At 29.9% G+C, this 19,735-nt stretch overlaps 1 pseudogene; it reads right to left on the bottom strand.

The window, feature by feature from the left end:
• Nucleotides 1-789: 789 nt before the first annotated feature.
• LOC120069392 lies at nucleotides 790-2,880 on the bottom strand (annotated as a pseudogene).
• Nucleotides 2,881-19,735: the final 16,855 nt, after the last annotated feature.

A 19,735-nucleotide genomic window follows, 5' to 3' on the forward strand; every position in this document is an offset into this window, starting at 1 on the left:
ATGATTGCATTTATAGGATATAAATGTGTAGCCTAACCTCGGTAGTGGGGTTACTAATATTTTTATACTCACCCTTTTTACTTTATGTTTTTCAAGTAACGATAGAAACAGGCTGTGACAGACGAGACCCGTGACAGAGCCATATGAGGACAAAAGAAATCGTATCCGTTCAATCCATGTCTTTAGTCATTTAAATGTTTTGAAATTCTTAGATATATTGTCAGACTAAATATTTTGATGGTTTTCAATATTTTTTTCTGTAAATTTTTTTAAGGGACCCCAATTAAAGGTTTTACTTATTTGTTATTTATTTATTTTATAGTTTATTTTGGAAAATTGTCTTATGGTCAATATGTTTTTAATATAAATGTGCATTTAACAGTAACAATCCTTGTCAAAGTACTCAAAAGGTTGGGTCATTGCACCATTATTGTTTGACCGTAACGGCAACGGTAATAGTAATAGTAATAGTAACAGTAAAGATAACAATAAATGTGACAAATTGATAATTTTCATACTGTTACGGTAACAATATCTATAATGATAACAACAGTAAAGGTAGTGCATTCCACGTAATTTTCAACTGTAATCAGATTGAACACCTTTTATTTTTCAACCAGATTACACGATTTGATTACAAATTTCAAGATGGGTCTCACATTTGATTACAATTATAGAAAGTAGGTAAAGAACAACAAAATAATCAATTGGGACCCACTTTTTATATTATCGTATTACTTTTCAATGAGTGTAAACGTAGCCTAAAATCATGGTTTATAGTCTTGAATCTCACAAAATGACTTACTTCCAAACTTATCTTAAAAAATGAATTCAAAATACAAAGATGAAATTAAAATTTCTAAATTCCAACAAGTTGGAAACCATACATAGACACCATAACATTTATTGCAAAAATGCATAAAGTGCTTATGATTTTTTTCCCCCTGCAGTCTACTTTTTCGTGCGGGGACCATTGACTTGGCCATTTCTCTGAGCACAAACTTCTGAATTTTTCCGGTCGATGTCTTTGGAAGCTCCGTCATGAAGACCAGCGTCTTTGGCACCATAAACCGCGGCAACTTCCCTTTACAATACTCAATAATCTCCTCCTCTATCGGTTGTCGAGTCAATTCTCTTTCAAGCTCAAAACGCACACGGCGTCCCCCCAAAACTCATCTGGTCTGCCACCACCGCCGCCTCATTCACCACCGGATTCATGTACAGAACTGATTCCACCTCAACGCTGCTCAAATTCTCTCCACGGCTAATAATCACATCCTTTGATCGATCCTTTATCTCTAAATACCCATCTGGATGCATCACCCCAACATCTCCGGTGAAGAACCACCCGTCGTTTGTCAATGCTTTCGATGTCGCTTCTGGATCTTTCAAATACCCAAGCATTATCGATCCACTCTCACAACAATCTCTCCAGTGGAAGCTCAATCTCTGTTTAGCTTTTTCTAGTCTTTTGATCAACAACACATCGCCGCCTCACCTTGCTAGATCCGTACCCCCTGCTCGCCTTCAATCGTGCTTGCTCTGTTTCCGGCAGCCGATTCCACTCCGACTTCCATGAGCAGCAGATGATGTCCACTCACTCTTCAGTCATCATACGCCATGTGTGACACAACTCCCAAGATTCAGTTCGAAGCAGAACTGTCGCAGCGGTGTGGCTCGGAAGTAGAATTGACCGGATTCCGATCAAACGTGGTCGATTTGTCAGGGGAGTTCGTTAGCATAACTTGAGCACACCGGAGCTCACACAAGTGTGTCCACGTGATGACGCACGAATTAAAGAAAAATCAATGTCGCTCAAATTTCCGAATACAAACATTTGTGCCGCTACGGCGGCATTCCCAAGGAAAGGCTCACCATATCATGAAATGATCGGTAATCGTCCATAAATAAACTGATGTTCTTAGGAACTCCCATTCCAGAGCGAATCGAGACGCCACCATGAAAATTTCCCCTGTGACAGTGAACATCCTTGGCGAGGATGTTGTTAAGGAGTCGTAATTCAAGAACGATGGATCACACTCGATCGCTCGGTCGTATCGCATTGGAATGACGAAATCTACCACCACAGTATCGTCGGCAAATGAGGACGAGCAATGGTCGTTTCGTTACCGGCGGAAAAGGCAAGGCGTCGGAGATTACAGCACGGAGGCCTTGAATCGACGAAGAATGATTTTTTTCGATTCCTATGGCGGAGGAGAATGGAGATGGTTCGCGCGTCGAGGCGGAGATTGATGGTATTAAGGACGGCCCCAACCATGGGAAGGCCCGAAAGTGGAGTTCGTACATGGCCGGCAGTGTTGGGAGCAATGAAGAGACGACATGTCCTTTCTGGATGCCAATGGAAGAGAGGGAAGAGGCGAGTTGAAGGCATCGGCGGTGAGTTTCCGACCAGGTGTAAGTGGTGGAGTTGTAGATGATCGAGAGACAATCGCCATAAACGACGGCAGCTCTTTCGATAAAGCCGATTGGAGTGAGGGGAGAGGAATTAGCTGGGCTTGGCTTCAGATCTTCCATAGAAATTGTTTATGCTCTGTTTTCTCCCTCTGCTAGTATTAAAGACAGTACAATTTTGTAAATGGTGATGATAAACAGACGTAACTATTAAATTTCCATGCACATGTGGATATTTCCCTCCATATTTTTACCTTTCCAAGGGGTGAATCAAATATTTAGTAAAATATTTATAAAACACACCAAATAAGCATTTAATATAAATTATAAAAAGTTTAGTAGGATTTTCAAAAATAAAAAATTAACAAAAAAAAAAATATTTACACAAATGACAAAGTTTAATTATAGTTATGACTTATGATTAACATTGTTATCTTTGTCTATCACATATAAACCTTGATAGAACTATAGCACTACCGGTGATAGAAATTAATACAAGTCTCGTTGATAGACGCTGATAGAAGTCTATCAGTGATACAAATTGATACAAGTCTATGATTAATATAGATTGATATAAGTTTCTCCGTATCTATCAGCATTTCTTTTTACTATTTTAGTAAATAGTTTGACATCTTTTCGTAAAAATTTCTCAATTTACTTGTTAATTTTTTTAATATATTATTTTTACAATTTTTTTAGAAATATCCATAAATCGACACTTATCGATATTTCCATCAAATTTTTTGTAAAATTAAGATCTCGATATTTCCATTTTTAACATTGATAACAATGCACTTTTTCTGAAATATAAAAATGGTCTAAATTTTAACTACCAAACTCATCTTAGGAGTCGTTTGGTTTGAGGTTTTATAGATGTCTGAAAATAAATGATGTCCGAGAATAATTAATTCCTTGATTATTAAAAAATAATAAAGTAATAAATTATTATTATTATTAAATAATGAATTTTTGTATTAACTAAATTTCATTAATTCTAACTTATTAATTAAATATATTTTCATTAATGAAAAAATGGAATTGCGTCCATTTAATAAATTTTTATTGTAAAAATAAGTTAAATAAATATTTTAATAGATATTATTGATTTATTAAAATAAATATTTATATTATTCAGGTTAAATCAATATTAATTATTTAATTAATTAACTATATTCAAAGTGAAATGATTTATAAAATAAAAAATAGATGGAGGAGAAAAGAGAAAACTCACTATCTTAGAAGAGAATAGAAAACTTTTTATTTGTGGAAAATGATAATGCTTGGGAATTACTTATTGCAAAGAGTTGAAAATTGTAAAAGAAAGCTAAGATTTTGACACCTGTATCAATTTTCATTTAGAAAACTCTCCAACCAAATGATTCCTTAGGTATTAATGCAACAACTTTCATTTCATAGATAATCATTACATGTAAATTTGAAAATCTCCATATTTCTAATAATTACAATATATAAGTTTATATATGTTTTTTAAGTATTTTTTGTTGTTTTTGTTCCGACTGTAATGATATAAAATTGCTTGTCACATAATGTAGAACCTTCTCAAAATAATTTCTCATAAAGGAGATATCAAAGATGAAAAATACTTAGGAGCATCCCGGATATCATCTATCTTTGTGCATCCTATCAAATTATTCAATTATAACATGTCATGTGAGAAATTTGTCTTTTCTCTTTTTTGAATATTTTGAATATTTTTTTTATTTGAGTGGTGAGAAGGGATACACAAAAATAGTCAAAGATTTTGTTCAAACTACCAGAATTGTGAAACTAAAAATAAATAAATAAAATAACATTATAAGTATTGTAATTTATAAGATTCTACAATGTATTCTTCCACTCCATACATATTGTAAAAAAAAAAAAAATCAAATAACTTAAATTTTTAATCACTTCAATTAATCGAAGTGATTGGTTTCCATGTTAGTTTCGATTATGAATTAACTATTTACTTAGTTATGAAAAAAAAATATTAAGGGTTCATTAAATAACGTTACCATTTCTCATTTCTTGTTTGGTAAGAACTAGAAATAAAAATATTTTTGATAAATAAGAATATATTTGATAGTTATTTCTGTTTCTTATTTCTTGAAAAAAAATAGAAACAAAAACTTGTTTGATGATATTTTTTATTTCTTGTTTCTTGTATTTTTCTAACATTTTTCCTTATTTTATAGTCTAAGTATAATTTAATTATGTAAAATAAAAGACATCTGACATGCATTAAATTACAAAAAATAATTATACAACATTTATATCATCAAATATATATAAGTCCGATGCAAAATTAATAAATGTAGTACAATTATTTTTATCATTCATATATTGCCAAAATTTGATTTACAATATTATTTTTCACTCCATTCATTTATCTTAAATGATGTTGACTCAAATCTGACTTAATTATATTATTATGTAAATGTTGTGGTTGTAAAATATTAAAATGAACTTAAATGAATGTCATAGTAAACAAAAGTTATATATTGTAAAATTCTAATAATTGACCTTTTGTTGACATCATCGTCATACCAGATTATGTAAATGCCCTTATCTCTTTGTGTTCTTACCCTTTTACTGAAAAGAAAAACTAAACTAAAACTCTTCTACTGCCGCCAACAAATTGAATATGATCGGTAAGTGAATTCAATCTATGCCGATTGTGTCTTAAATTGATCGGTAATGGGGATAGGATGAGTCGTTTTGGGGTTTAGAAATATTGTGAACTATGGTTTTTTTGTTTATTTTTTTGGTTTTTGATGTGTTCTGAGGTTTAAGATGAGTAGAAAGAGAGAATGTGAGTAAGATAAGTGAGAGTGAAATTGGCGAAAGCGACACTAGAGAGAGCAACACTAGAGAAAGCGACACCAGCAAGAGCGACACTAGAGAGAGCGAGACTCGCGAGAGCGATACCCGAGAGAGTGAGACTAACGAGACAATATCTAAAGAAAATCTCTCCGGAAAAAGAAGCGAGACTGAGAGATAGCGAAAGGGAGAGAGAGAAAGAGAAAGAGAACAAGAGAGAGAAATAGAGAGAAAGCGAGAGAGGCTAGAAAATTTTGACCCATGTCCACCTTATGTGGGTCCAATATCAAGACAAAACATAAAGATCGAAGGTTAATAAGTTGCAAAAATTTTGAGCTAATATATTGTCATAAAATAAGACATCAAGATTAAGTTAAAAGAAAAGCATTCCAATGAGAAAAAATATCGAAATAATAATTTTTAGAAAAATAAAATTTGAGATTTATTGTCAAAAAAACTTTTGATGCTAGAAAATTTTGACCTAATATATTGTCATAAAATAATTTCATGTCCATCTTTGGTCAAATTTTTGATGTTTTTCGTTGGAATGTTTTTTCTCCTTACTCTATGTTTTACTCTCTCTCGCTATCTCTCTTTTTCTCACTCTCTCGCTCTCTCTTTAGACATTGTCTCGCTAGTTTCGCTCTCGTGAGTCTCACTCTCTCTAGTGTCACTCTCGCCGATTTCATTCTCACTTATCTCACTCACATTCTCTCTTTCTACTCATCTTCAACCTCAGAACAGATCGAAAATATAAAAAAAAAACAAAAAAAAAAACCATAGGTTCATAATATTTCTAAACCCTAAAATGACCCACTCTATCCCTATTACTGACCAGTTTAAGACACAATCGGCACATATTGAATTCACTTACTGATTAGATTCGATTTGTCGGCGGCAGTGGAAGAGTTTTAGTTTAGTTTTGGTTTTCAGTAAAAGAGTAAGAATACAAAGAGGTGATGGCATTTACGAAGACAAAGAGGTGATGACATTTACGTAATTTGGTATGACAATGATGTTAGCAGAGGGTCAATTGTCATTATTTTAAAAAAATGGGTCATTTGACATTTTGGACACAAAAAATGGGTCATCCATACAAATTTCTCATGAAATTTGTGTGTTCGTTGATGTTTATGAAGTTTGAATGTTGTGGGGGCGAGTAGAGTTTGGTTATAATTGTTTATGGATGTTCATGAAGTTTGAACATGTTGTGGGGGGTGGGTCGAGTTTGGTTTAGATTTTTTGGGGGGAAAGTTTGAGTTTTTGTGTGTTCGTTCTTATTTATGAAATTTGAATATGTTGTAGGGGTTGGTTGAGTTTCGTGATACTCGTTTTGGAGTTGAACTTGGAGTTTTTTGTTTGTTTCTAGAAGTTTATGACATTTGAATGTTTTTGTTTTGTTGTAGGATGCTGTTCGGAGATAAGGTTGGAAGATTGTTGAAGATGTTGTGTTCCAGACGTTGTTTTCTTTTATGTATTTCTGAATACATATTTCTTGACATTGTTTTCATCTTATTTCTTTCATGTATTTCCGAAGACAAATTTCTTTTATAATATATATTGTAACTTTTTTTTTATTTGTTATAGTATGGACTCTGCTTTGTTTATTTTATTTATTATGTGAATCTATTTGAGTTGGTTAATGATGCTTTAAAGATTATTCATATCAAATTAAAAAAAAATTTACAAATTAAAAATTAAATAATTTTAAAAGTCAATATTCAACCATTAAAGGAACGCCCGATACAAAGAAGGTACCGTCAGAAGTTAGTCGAACTCCCGACGAGTGGAAGAGTTCGTCAGGAGTCATGGAACTCCCCATGAACTAGTGGGCCGTCGGGAGTTAGTGGAACTCCCGACGCATAGAAGAGACTGTCGACAATGTATATTATCCATCGGGAGTTCGTGAACAACTCCCGACGAATTTCTCCCAATCAAACTCTCGATGATCAGTACGTCATCTGTAGATCCTCTCTCGACGCGTTTTCCACCATTTTCTGGCGATTTCATGTATCGGGAGAAGTGTGATTTCTTGTAGTGATACTTAAACTCATATATATGTTATGTCAATTGAGCTATGACATGAAAATAATGAGCATCAGGAGCTTGAGAAAGTTTCCTTTCTCACAAATCTTATAGTATATTTGAGTAATTAACATATTTTGATCATATCCAAATGAACAAGGGAACAAAAATATTTAAACTCAAGAAGAAATGCAACTAAATTTACCGGCAAAGAAAGACGTTGAAAACACCGATGGCGACTGCGAAAATTGCTACAATGAAGAAAAATGAAGATTTAGTGGAAGAAGAAGATGAAGATATAATAATATGAAGGAACAAAAAGAGGAGGAAGAAGAAACGAGGGAAGAGTGTTGCATACAAATGGAATGAGGAATAATATAAATATATTAGATAGGGTTCAAAAGAGTTAATTTTCTTATGAAATGGGCAAAAAAGTCATTTTACTTGCTGGAGGGAAATGATTCGTTAATGGCCAAAACTTGGGAAAAAAAGGAAGAGACAAAAAAATCGCATAGAAAAATGAAAAACATGGAATTGCATCCGTTTAATAAATTTTTATTGTAAAAATAAGTTAATTAAATATTTTAATAGATTATTATTGATTTATTAAAAGAAATAATTATATATTTTTATTAAATTAATATTAATTATTTAATTAATTAACTATATTCAAAGTGAAATGATTTATAAAATAAAAACAGATGGAGAGGGGAAAAGAGAAAACTCAGGTTTTGGAAAAGAATAGAAAACCTTTATTTGTGGAAAAGGATGATGCTTAGGAATTACTTATTGCAAAGAGTTGAAAACTGTAAAACAAACATAGGATTTTGATATCTATGTCAATTCTCATATAAAAAACCCTCCAACCAAATAATTCCTTAGGTATTAATGCGACAACTTTCATTTCATGGATAATCCTTACATATAAATTTGAAAATCTCCATATTTCTAATAATTACAATATATAAGTTTATACATGTTTTTTAAGTATTTTTTGCTGTTTTTCTTCCAATTGTAATGATACAAAATTGTCTATCATATAATGTGGAACCTTCTCAAAATAATTCCTCACAAAGGAGATATCAAAGATGAAAAATACTTAGGTACATCCGGGTCATCATCTATCTTTGTACATCTTATCAAATTGTCCAATTATAACTTGTCATGTGGTGAAAATGATACACAAAGATGGATGATGCCTGAGATACACTCAAATATTACCCATCGATTTCGTTCAATCTACCTGAAAATTGTGAAACTTAAAATAACAATAAAAACCTCTTGAGAGTTGTGTGTATTAATTAAAAGTATTGTAGTTTATAAGATTCTGCAATGTATTCTCCCACCTCATATATATATAAAAAAACATTCAAATATCTTGAATTTTTAATAAAAAAATAATAAATTGCTTTAGTTTTTGTCAATATTTTGTCATACTTTTGTTTTAATATATATATACACTTAATTTTAATTTTTCCTTGAAGTAATTGGTTTCATATATTAGTTTGGATTGTGAACTTCAATTCATCGAAGTGATTGGTTTCCATATTAGTTTGGATTGAGAATTAACTATTTACTTAGTTATGGAAAAAAAAACACTAAAGGTCTGTTAGATAGTTTTACCATTTTTCATTTTTCATTTATTGTTTCTTGTTTCTTGTTTCTCGTTTGGTAAGAACTAGAAATAAAAATATGTTTGGTAACTATTTCTAAAATAGAAACTTGTTTGATGATATTTTTTTATTTATTGTTTCTTGTATTTTTTCTAACATTTTCTCTTATTTTATAGTTTAAGTATAATTTAATTATGTAAAATAAAAGACATATGATATGCATTAAATTATAAAAAATAATTATAAAACATTTACATTATCAAATACACATAAGTCCTAATGCAAAACTAATAATTATAGTACAATTGTTTCTATTATTCATATATTGTTAAAATTTGATTTACAATATTAATTTCACTTCATTCATTTGTCTTAAATGATGTTGACTCAAATCTGACTCAATTTTTTTATTATGTAAATGTCGCGGCTGTAAAATATTAAAGTAAACTTAAACAAATGTTTAAACAAAATTTATATATTGTAAAATTCTAATAAGTTCGAATGTAATAAAAATAATGGATTTAAATATAAAATAATATATAAACATGCATATTGCAAAATTTAAAATTCAAAATAAACAATATTTAAATATACCTATCGAAAATTTACAGTTTGAAAATAAATCTAAATATTAGAAAATTTAAAATTCGAAATTAAATTAAACATATAAATATAAAAAAGTTAATAAAGAAAAAATAAATATGGCCAGATGCCACTGCCAACCTGCAAAGCCAATTATATATTTATAGGAAACACAATTAACTATAATAAAACGAAATAGAAGGAAACTAGTTTTGATAGTTCCTCAAATTTGGCCTCGTTTTTAGAAACATTTTTTAAATTTTAGAACCAAAAAACATGAACAGTTATCAAACAAGTCGATTTCTTAAAAATTAAAAAATATAAGTAGAAAATAAGAAATAGGGAGCGTTATCAAACAAGTCATAAGATTTCCTATTCTTTTTCTTTTGGATTTGTTTCTTTGGAACACATTTTATGTGGGATGATGAAGAAGATGCTAATTAACAAAAGGATTTCTGTAAGTTTTTATAATATTATGGGAATCTAGAATAATTTATTTTTTATCTTACAAAAATCAATAAAACTTAAAAAAAAAAAAGATTGATCAAATTTCTTGTCGGACCAAGATTCATAACTATCCCAATCAAGAAATCTTAGTGAAAAAAGACTAAAAAATTCATGCTCACTTGCAAATCTTGAGAGGAAAAAAACCAATAGTTTGAAAGAAAAAAAAATATAGAACAAAAAGAAAGTAGAAAGAAATGGAAAAGAATCAGCATAATAAACCAAGAAAAAAACACACAGAATAAGCATATATTGACATATCTTCACGTTTCTATAAGTTCAACTCTGACATGTAAATGTAAATGACATTTTCATCAAATTCTAAAAAATTTCACAAAACATAAAAAAAAAAAGTTGCTAAAATAAATTTAATATAATAAACATGTTAATTGGTTTAGAAAAACATAAGTGTTTGCTTATCAATTTAAATATATTTTAAATTTTTTTAAATCTTTTCTATAAATATTCATCAACATCGATATCTTATCAATGGTTCCATCTACATTTTCATTACATTTTAAACCTTGGAAAGAAGAAGAGGAATGAAAAAGAGGTGCCTTCGTCTTTTTTTTTTTTTTTTTTTTTTACAATATGAGATGGTTGATGGTATCTCTGACCTCAAAAATATGTTTAAACTCATATATATGTTATGTCAATTGAGCTATGACATGAAAATAACAAGCATTACGAGCTTGAGAAAGTTTCTTTTCTTACAAATCTTATAGGATGTTTGGGTAACTAACATATTTTGATGACATCCAAACGAACAAGGGAACAAAAATATTTAAATTCAAGAAGAAATGCAACTAAATTTACCTGCAAAGAAAGGCATTGCGAACGGCGATGGCGATTGCGGAGATTGCTACAATGAAGAAAAATGAAGATCTAGGGTAAGAAGATGAAGATATAATAAGGAGGAACAAAAAGAGGAGGAAGAAGAAAGGAGGGGAGAGTGTTGCACACAAATAGGATTGGCAACGGGGCCGGGTCGTAGCGGGGGGAGGGAGGGACTCCCCATCCTCGTCCTCGTGGGGGGCATTTTCCCTATTGACAAGGACGGGGACAGGGATTACTCATCGGGGAAACGGGTCCCTGTGGGGACCCATCCCCATTTTATATATATATATATTTATTTACTGTCTCTTATACACATCTAGATGTGTATAAGAGACAGGGGTGGGACCCGGTTAGAATCCTCAGTTTGACCTCTATCCCTGGTCAAACCGATTGGGGCGGGGACCCACATGGACCCGACCTCGTGGAATTTTTGCAAACCCTATACACAAATGGAATGGGAAGATAATATAAATATATAAGATAGGATTCAAAAAAGTTAATTTCCTAATGAAATGGACAAAAAAGTCATTATGCTTAGTGGAGGGAAATGATTCGTCAATAGCCAAAATTTGGAAAAAAGAATAAAAGGAAGAGAGAAAAAATCTTTATGAGTGCATAAAAATATGCCTAAATTTGTATTTATTAAGGAAAAAGAAAAAGGAATAAGAGTTATTGAGACAATTACATTAAACTAAAATAACCTTGTTATTAATTAACTTATTAAATTTGAACATATTTATATTGCTATTTATTGGGGTAGGGACTCATGGAAATCTGATTCCTCGAGGATTTTTACTAACTCTATATGTAAATGGAATGAGGAGATAATATAAATATATTAGATAGGATTAGAAAAAGTTAATTTCCTAATGAAATGGGAAAAAAAGTCATTTGGCTTAGTAAAGAGAAATGATTCGTGCCAAAATTTGGAAAAAGAATAAAAGGAAGAGACAAAAAAATCTTTATGAGTGCATAAAAATATGCCTAAACTTGTATTTTTTTACAGAAAATGACAAAGGGACCAGAGTTATTGAGACAATTACATTAAACTAAATTAACCTTGTTATTAATTAACTTATTAAATTTGAACATATTTATATTGCTATTTCTTTTTTGATAAATAACTCAAATATAACATTACGATGTATCAAAAGCCAAGGCAATAATTAGATAAAGCTTCTCACATCATGGCTACAACAAAGAAAATAATCAATCAGAAAAATTGGATATCCAAGTAAAAGCGACCACCAAAAAAAACCCCTTCTGACTAACTTGTGAAGTGACAGACTAAAAACTTTGGAGGAGACAGACTCCTGATGAATAGAATTTATTTCGATCTCCCTAAACAATCCAAGCCCCAACACAAGCTGATAAGGCAATCTTAATCCTCAATCCAAAGACTCAAGCTATTACATAGTAAGCACGTTTGAATCTAAAAAATTAATACCTCTCTATACGATTTAGTTCAACCCCGAAGAAAATACTAGAATTACCTCTTGATCGAAGATTTAGAAGCAAGATTAAGAAATCCTGTTCTAGATTAAGTCACTCCACAATCGACTTGATTAAGATTAGATTGAATTGCTCACATGCATTCTATCACAAGAATTGCAAAATTCTAAGAAAAAAAAATCTCAAATATGAGATCTCAAATTTCATTCATAAAATTCTTAATCTTGCTACAAATGAATGGAGAGAAGACTTTATATAGCCTTGTAGAGATTCTAATACAATTAATGTAAAGTAGCAAAAGTCAACATAAAACATTAAAGAATCCTTCATCATCCATCTACCATCTTTAATGTAGCATCATTAATGACAGCCTCTATCTTTCCAATCATCATCTTTAATTAACTCTATTAATTGTAGCCTCCATTTTTTTAACCACCATCTTCCATGCATCTCCATAATTACCGAGATATAAATTTAACATTTAAAAGCTAAAAATTAATTAAAGACGACGAATAACTCTAAAATTAAAATGCTGAAAATTAATTAAAATCAACTAAATTTTACTAATGCTTCTCATAGGTCCCGATCCATATCATCTCCCCCCTCTTCGAAAAGATTCGTCATCGAATCTGAAAGTGTCTCCTACATCAAATGGATAAAATTCAACGACACTGAAAAAGTAATTTATATCTCCCTCGCCTTGTAGAGTAATCTTGTAACAATGGGATTTCATATAGAAGTCATCAGTGGAACTCCACTTGGGTTTCTTCGGGAACAACAACGATCCTTCCAAAGATGTCTCCATGCCTAATTCCTCACTTTGAACACCTTATACTTGCTGCTATGGTTGAATTTTGAAGCAAATTTGGAGTTGTGCCTCTCAATAAATGATTTGGCCTTGAAGTCTATATGTTGTACTTCATTGTTGATATTTGAAACAATCTTCAAATCAAGCATCTTTATAAGTGCTTTGGCCTCCTGTAAAAACTCAAAAGAAACACTAGAAAAACATGGCTTGAGCTCACCCATTAAAAAACAAGTTCTTTTGTATAGAAGATAAAAAACATTTTGTTTTGAAAACAAAAATAGATTTAACCTCATTAGCTCTCTCAAATAAGCTCACCTTTTCGACTTTTCTCTCATTTTCCTTAACTTCAAATTTTTCTTTCTCACAAGATTCTTTTTGAATCAATCTACATGCTTTTGTTTTGAGATTTTCTGTCCTTTCCTCTCACTCAACACATCAACATGAACTTCATTAAATTATTCTACCTAAAAAACAAGCTAAACGAATTATTTTGACTCCACAGTTTTTTTTCACGTGCCAGACCATCCATCTCTAGACGACAATGAATTATTCTACCTAAAAAACAAGCTAAATGATAACCAATCTTAACCAAACAACGTCCCCATTTATCATAGTGTCATACCTATCGTACGAAATACAACCGAAAGATTTATGAAGCTTTATTCATTTCATTTATTTTCTTTATTTGATTGTTTTGTTTATAAATAGTTTTCTTTGTTAAGTATAGTTAGATCTCCTCTATTCTTTTCTTATATTTAGGATAGCAGTTTATTCTTTTCCTCCTTTAGGTTTCTTAGTGTTGTTTTGTAAGGAACTATACTTTATAATTTATTATAATCTACCATGAAAATATATTTTGATTGAAACCTTAACTCAATGTTCTTCATACCATCCACTTCCCTGTTTATGTTTCAAGAAAATATTCAAAATTGCCTCAAATCCATCAGATAAAAAAGCCTTTGAATTGCATCTGTATCTCATTGTTGATTTTAGGTAATGAAAGACGACACCATTTTACTTGAGTTCTATTCGGAGTAGTTGTTGGAAAAGAAGTAGGCCTAAAAATCCACAGGTCGTCAAAACCTTAAGGGGAGTTTCACTCACCAATATGAGTTCAGTTGAGTTGGTATAATATATCAACTCATTTTTTGAGCCACCAACTTTAAATGTTGGTGGAGTTGAGTTGGTATATTTTACCAACTCACCCCAATTGTTTCTTCTTCCCATGTTTTCAATGGCTCCACCCATTGGCCATTGTCATACTTCGAAAACTAACGCCGGACTTTGACAACCACCTCTAATGACAACTCCGACGACCAACTCTCAACTCCAACAACCACCTCCGATGGCAACTCCGGCGACCAACTCTAGGCTCCGAAAACTACCTCCGATGACAATTTCGACGACAAATTCAACAACCACCTCCGGTGACCCAACTCCGATGACCACCTTCGCGCTACCAACTCCGACGACCAATTGGCTTCAACAACAAACTTTAATGTTTAACTTCGACAACCACCTTTGTAGGCTCCAACAATCACCCCGACTACAAACTCCAATGAAAATCACGTTCGAAGATCACCTTTGAGCGAGCAATTTTGACGACCAACTCAAGATTTCGGCAATCACCTTCGATGAAATACTTCGACAAAAAACTCTAATACCATATTCATGTGACTAATTTTGGGCTCCTACAGTCACCTCTGATTACAATCTCCAGCGAAAATAGTGGATGATCAACTTCGACGACCACTTTCGCCCGCCCAACTCCTAGACTCGGAAACCACCTCCAATGACAAACTTCGACAATCAACTCCAATACACCTTCATGTGACCAACTTTAGGCTCCAACAACCACCTCTAGCTACAAACTCCAACAAAAATCATCTTTGATAATCAACTTCGACAACCACTTCTGACTACTATAAGATTGATGACTGTTAAAGTTGTTGTAGGGTTGTTGATTATATAAAAGATTATAACATACATAATGAATTCAAATATCAAATGAGTATTAAGAATATTTAAACGAAAAGTATGTATGTTGTTCAAAAGTATGTAATATATAACAAAAAAAAAACTATAAAATGAAAAAAAAAATTCTTGGAACATTTTCCAGCAAGAATTAGTGAAAAATAGAGATTTGATCTCTGATGATCCTCCAAATTTAAAGGAAATGAAAGTGAAACTGTCAAAGAAATGTGGTGACATTTCATTGGCTGTTACGGTGATGGGGAAATTTAACTAAAAAAAATACATGACATAGTAGACATAGTAAAAATATAGAGCAACAATAGGAAGAAGAAAATGAAGAAAATGATAATGAAACTCATGGAGAAAAATTGGCTAGAAATTTTTGATTTCGTTTTAGTTTCTCATTTTATTTAACCATATTTCTACCATAAATGTAATAGTTAATTGTTGTTCATTTCCCAAAAAAGAAAGAAAGAAAAGTTCTAAAAATTAAAAGAAAAAAAATTACAATCTATATTTTATTCAAACAAAGATGGGTAGAATTATTGAATAAAAATTTTTTTTAAAAAAAATAGTAATCATAAAAGCATATTATTTAGAATTCAAAAAACTGCATTAGATACCCAAATATATGAACTCAACTTTATACCCTAAACATAGACATATGAACCAAACTAAATAACTTTACACTCCAAACACAGACATATAAACTCCACATATATATGAATTTCACATATGAACTTCATACATCCTATCTCAACTCAATGCCCCAAACAACCTTTTATAGTCTTCCAATGCCAACTTTCTTCATAGCCCCTTATAATCTATATAAGGAATTTAATTAAATTAAAAATTTTAATCTTTGAATATATATATACTTTCTAAATTTTAAAAAGCCTCCTTAGGTTTTTTAAATTTCAATTTTATTTTTAGGCCACATTTATACCAGTTGAAAAAAATCTATCAATAGTAATATAAAAATTGGGCCGATTATTTTTGTTATTGTTTTACTTACTTTTCGTAATGAAATGTGGGAGCTGGCTTGGAATTTGTGATCAAATCGTGTAATCTGATTGAGGAATAAAGGTGTTCAATTTGATTGTGGTTGAAAATTGGACCCACTACGTTTACTGTTACCGTTATAGATATTGTTACTGTAACAATATGAAAACTATGAACTTGCAACATTTATTGTTACTTTTGCTGTTACCGTTATCGTTAGGGTCAAATAGTAATGGTAAGCATAGTGGTAACAAATGTGACATTCATAACTCTAGGTAAACACGATAAAAAAACGATTCAATTGTGTTTGCGATTCAGACCTATTACAATTCATCCATCAATTGAGGGGGTACGTGGCCTTTCAACACGTCATATTTATTTATTTATTTTTTATTTTGGTTTCTTTAGCGTCTGTTGATAAGGCCAAGCGCGCACACACACTATATAGTTGCTTTATAGCGTAACAAGAAGGCGTAGCTTCTCCTTTTGCATGTGATGTTTGTACCAAATCTTGCTTTTGTATGTATAAATAAAAAAATTGCTTTATTACTATTCAATTTCTAATTTTCGATGATAAATGAGTCATCAATTTGATATAAATAAATAATTACTAACTAAAATAAAACTATATTCACTAACATGATATTCAACCTAATTACCATATTAATCGAATATTGACTTTGAGGGTTTTTTTTTTTAAACATAATTGGGGAAAATAGAATTTAAACCATAAATTTGTGGTTACTAACACACTCATATGTCAATTGAGTCCTGCTCGCTTTAGCAACTTTGAGATTGATAATACAAGTTTATGGGCTTATTTGGATTGATTTGAGAAAAAAATGTTTTTAAAAAAGCACATTTTTATTTAAACACTTTTAATAAAAAATGATTAAAATACACTTGAAAAACTATTTTTAGTGATTGTTAAATACTCTAATTTTTTAAAAAATGACTTATTTTTTAAATTAAACACTTGAAAATGTATTTCAAACCCATCCTATGTCGATTTTAGCTTCTATAAATGTTATTTGTTTTATCAAAGAAGAAAAAGAAAACTAATAAGATGTTAAAATAAATGTGTAGTACAACATTATAAACCAATTTTATCGGTACATGTTATTAAATAAAAATGATTATTTTTACAAATTAAATATTCCATAATTACTAATTAAATTTAATATAAAATGTATTGAAGATATAATTTTTCAAATGTCGTCATTAGTTAAATTATACTTATTGATACATATAATTGTTTGTTTATAATAACTTTTTCAATGTATTTTTTTTATATTCATATTGATTTGTACAATTACCTGTTTAGAATGATTTTTACAAAGTATTTTTTAGGCGTATCGTCAATTCTCACATCAACTTTAAGTTAGAATTTGTTAACTTTCAATTTTTTTTATGAATAGCTTTGTACATGAACGTACATTGACCATGTCTGTTATCTAAAGGAGATGAATTAGAATCTTCTATATTCATGTTTCATTGCTTGTAATTTCATGGCCATCGATTTATTTTATGGTATATATATATATATATATTAATTCAATAAATACAGGAGGGAGAAAACAAAGCTTCAATATAAAGAAGATAATAGATATATGATCTTTGTTGAGGTATGTTTGAATTGACAACCATGTAATGTTATTAATATATTTATATATTATTATTCAAAATGAAAAAAAAAGGTAAGATTAGGGAATTATTATTGGTAAAGGAAAAACCAAACTTTTTGAGATTCTCTTTGGTAGATTTACTGCCTTTGTTTCTTTTTCTATTATTTTTTTTCCATATTGCTCTAGAAAGGATGACACTAAATAAAAGTTATTTTTGGCTAAAAAAAATGTAAAAGTTATTTCTGGTATGTATTATTAGTAATTAGACTTTTTATTTATTTATTAATAATTAGATAGTTAGTTAGGGATAGATACTAAAAGATGTCTATCAATTCTATGCTAGAAGATAATAGTCTAACACTGTGTATCATTAATAGACAGTGATATTTTGTTATATTTGAAAATATTTGTAATAATTTTGCCATTTAAAACAATCATCCTATTTAAAAAATTGTATACATCCGATAAATTCTAGAAATTTTAAACCATAAACTATTAGACTTGGTAGTTTGAATGGATTAAAAACTACCATTGTTTAAGACATAAAACTTTAAAGTGTGTTTATAAACTTCAAGATTACATAATGAAAAAAAAAAGTAACTCTGATTTGATTTTCGACAAAGACAAATCTTTATAAATCTTATACTATAAATATTAAATCATTATTTAGTAAAGTTTAAGTAACTAGTTTGTTGTAGCTTTTTTTTTAGTACAGTAAAGATGAAAAAATTTGAACAAAAAAAACTCTCGATCACTAATCCATTATGTAATTGAGTTAGGTTCTCTTAGCATTATTAGATTGAATTCAAGAGTATCAAATTGTTGTTTTTTTTTTCTTTTTTTTTGAAGTGTTGCATACAAAAATTCAAAAATAGAAAGCATGGACTAGAATTATTTTTTAATATATATATATATATATCCAATATTAAATTCTTAATCCAACTTGAGTGCATCATTGTTATGCTTGTGGTGGGCTGAATTTAAAATTATTAAACTATATGCTCCAAATTATTCCCCGTCTATCAGCTACACTCCAAGCGCGGTTCATGTTAATTATGAGTAAATAAATAGTGTGTGCGAGCACGTGCAAACAAAAATTAAATATTTAAATATTATTTTGGTCTATTTTCTTTGTGATCAATTTAAAATTTGGCTATTTTTATTCTTATACTATTTTAGGCTCTGATTATATCCTCAAACATTCCATTATAAAAATCGAACCCTTAAATTTAAATAAATATTAAAATTGGACCTCCTCAAATTTACACATAAAAATTATAATAAATATATAAGTTTGAGGATTCAATTTTTATCATTTTAGAGTTTAATATCTATAACTAATATAAGTTTAAGGGTCTAATTTTAACATTTGTACGAATTTGAGAGCTCAAGTTTTACATAATTGAAAGTTTGAGGGTGTAATTACAACTACCACCATACTTAAAAAAATGGTAATTTTTGCAATTTGCTCTATTTTTTATTTATCAATTAGTACTTTTACGATGGATTTTAAGAACATAATTACATAATTTTTGCATAAAAAGTAATACTATTATGTAACCAATTTTGATAAAAACGTAACTTCCTAAGACTAAATTTAAAAATTATTAAAAATATAAAGGCTAAAATTCAGCATTTAAACATAAATAAACTGAATTTGAACAAATTCCTAACCTAATAAAAATGGTATTTCAACCTTTAATTTGTTTTTTTTTAAATGTTAAATTACAAATTTAGTCTTTATAGTTAAAAAAAATGTTAGAATTTAGTCATCGTAGTTTTAAAAGTTAGAATTTAGTATTTTATTATTTGATAAAATCTCAAAAATTATCTTTATAGTTTGATAAAATTCTCAAAAATAATAATCTCTATGAGAATTATTCAGAAGAATTTAACAAATTGTAAAAACTAAATTTGTAATTTAACCATTTTAAAAAAAATAACAACCCTTAAATTATTTTTTGAAAAAGAAAAAAACTTATAAATCTTCATGACATTTCTTTGTGGAGGGCATTAATTCTCAAGCTAGAACCAGAAATACAAGAGTTTGCTTCTTCTTGCATGATTGGTGATGTGACGAC

The sequence above is a fragment of the Benincasa hispida genome, unplaced genomic scaffold, assembly GCF_009727055.1.
Source record: "Benincasa hispida cultivar B227 unplaced genomic scaffold, ASM972705v1 Contig384, whole genome shotgun sequence".
Lineage (NCBI taxonomy): Eukaryota > Viridiplantae > Streptophyta > Magnoliopsida > Cucurbitales > Cucurbitaceae > Benincasa > Benincasa hispida.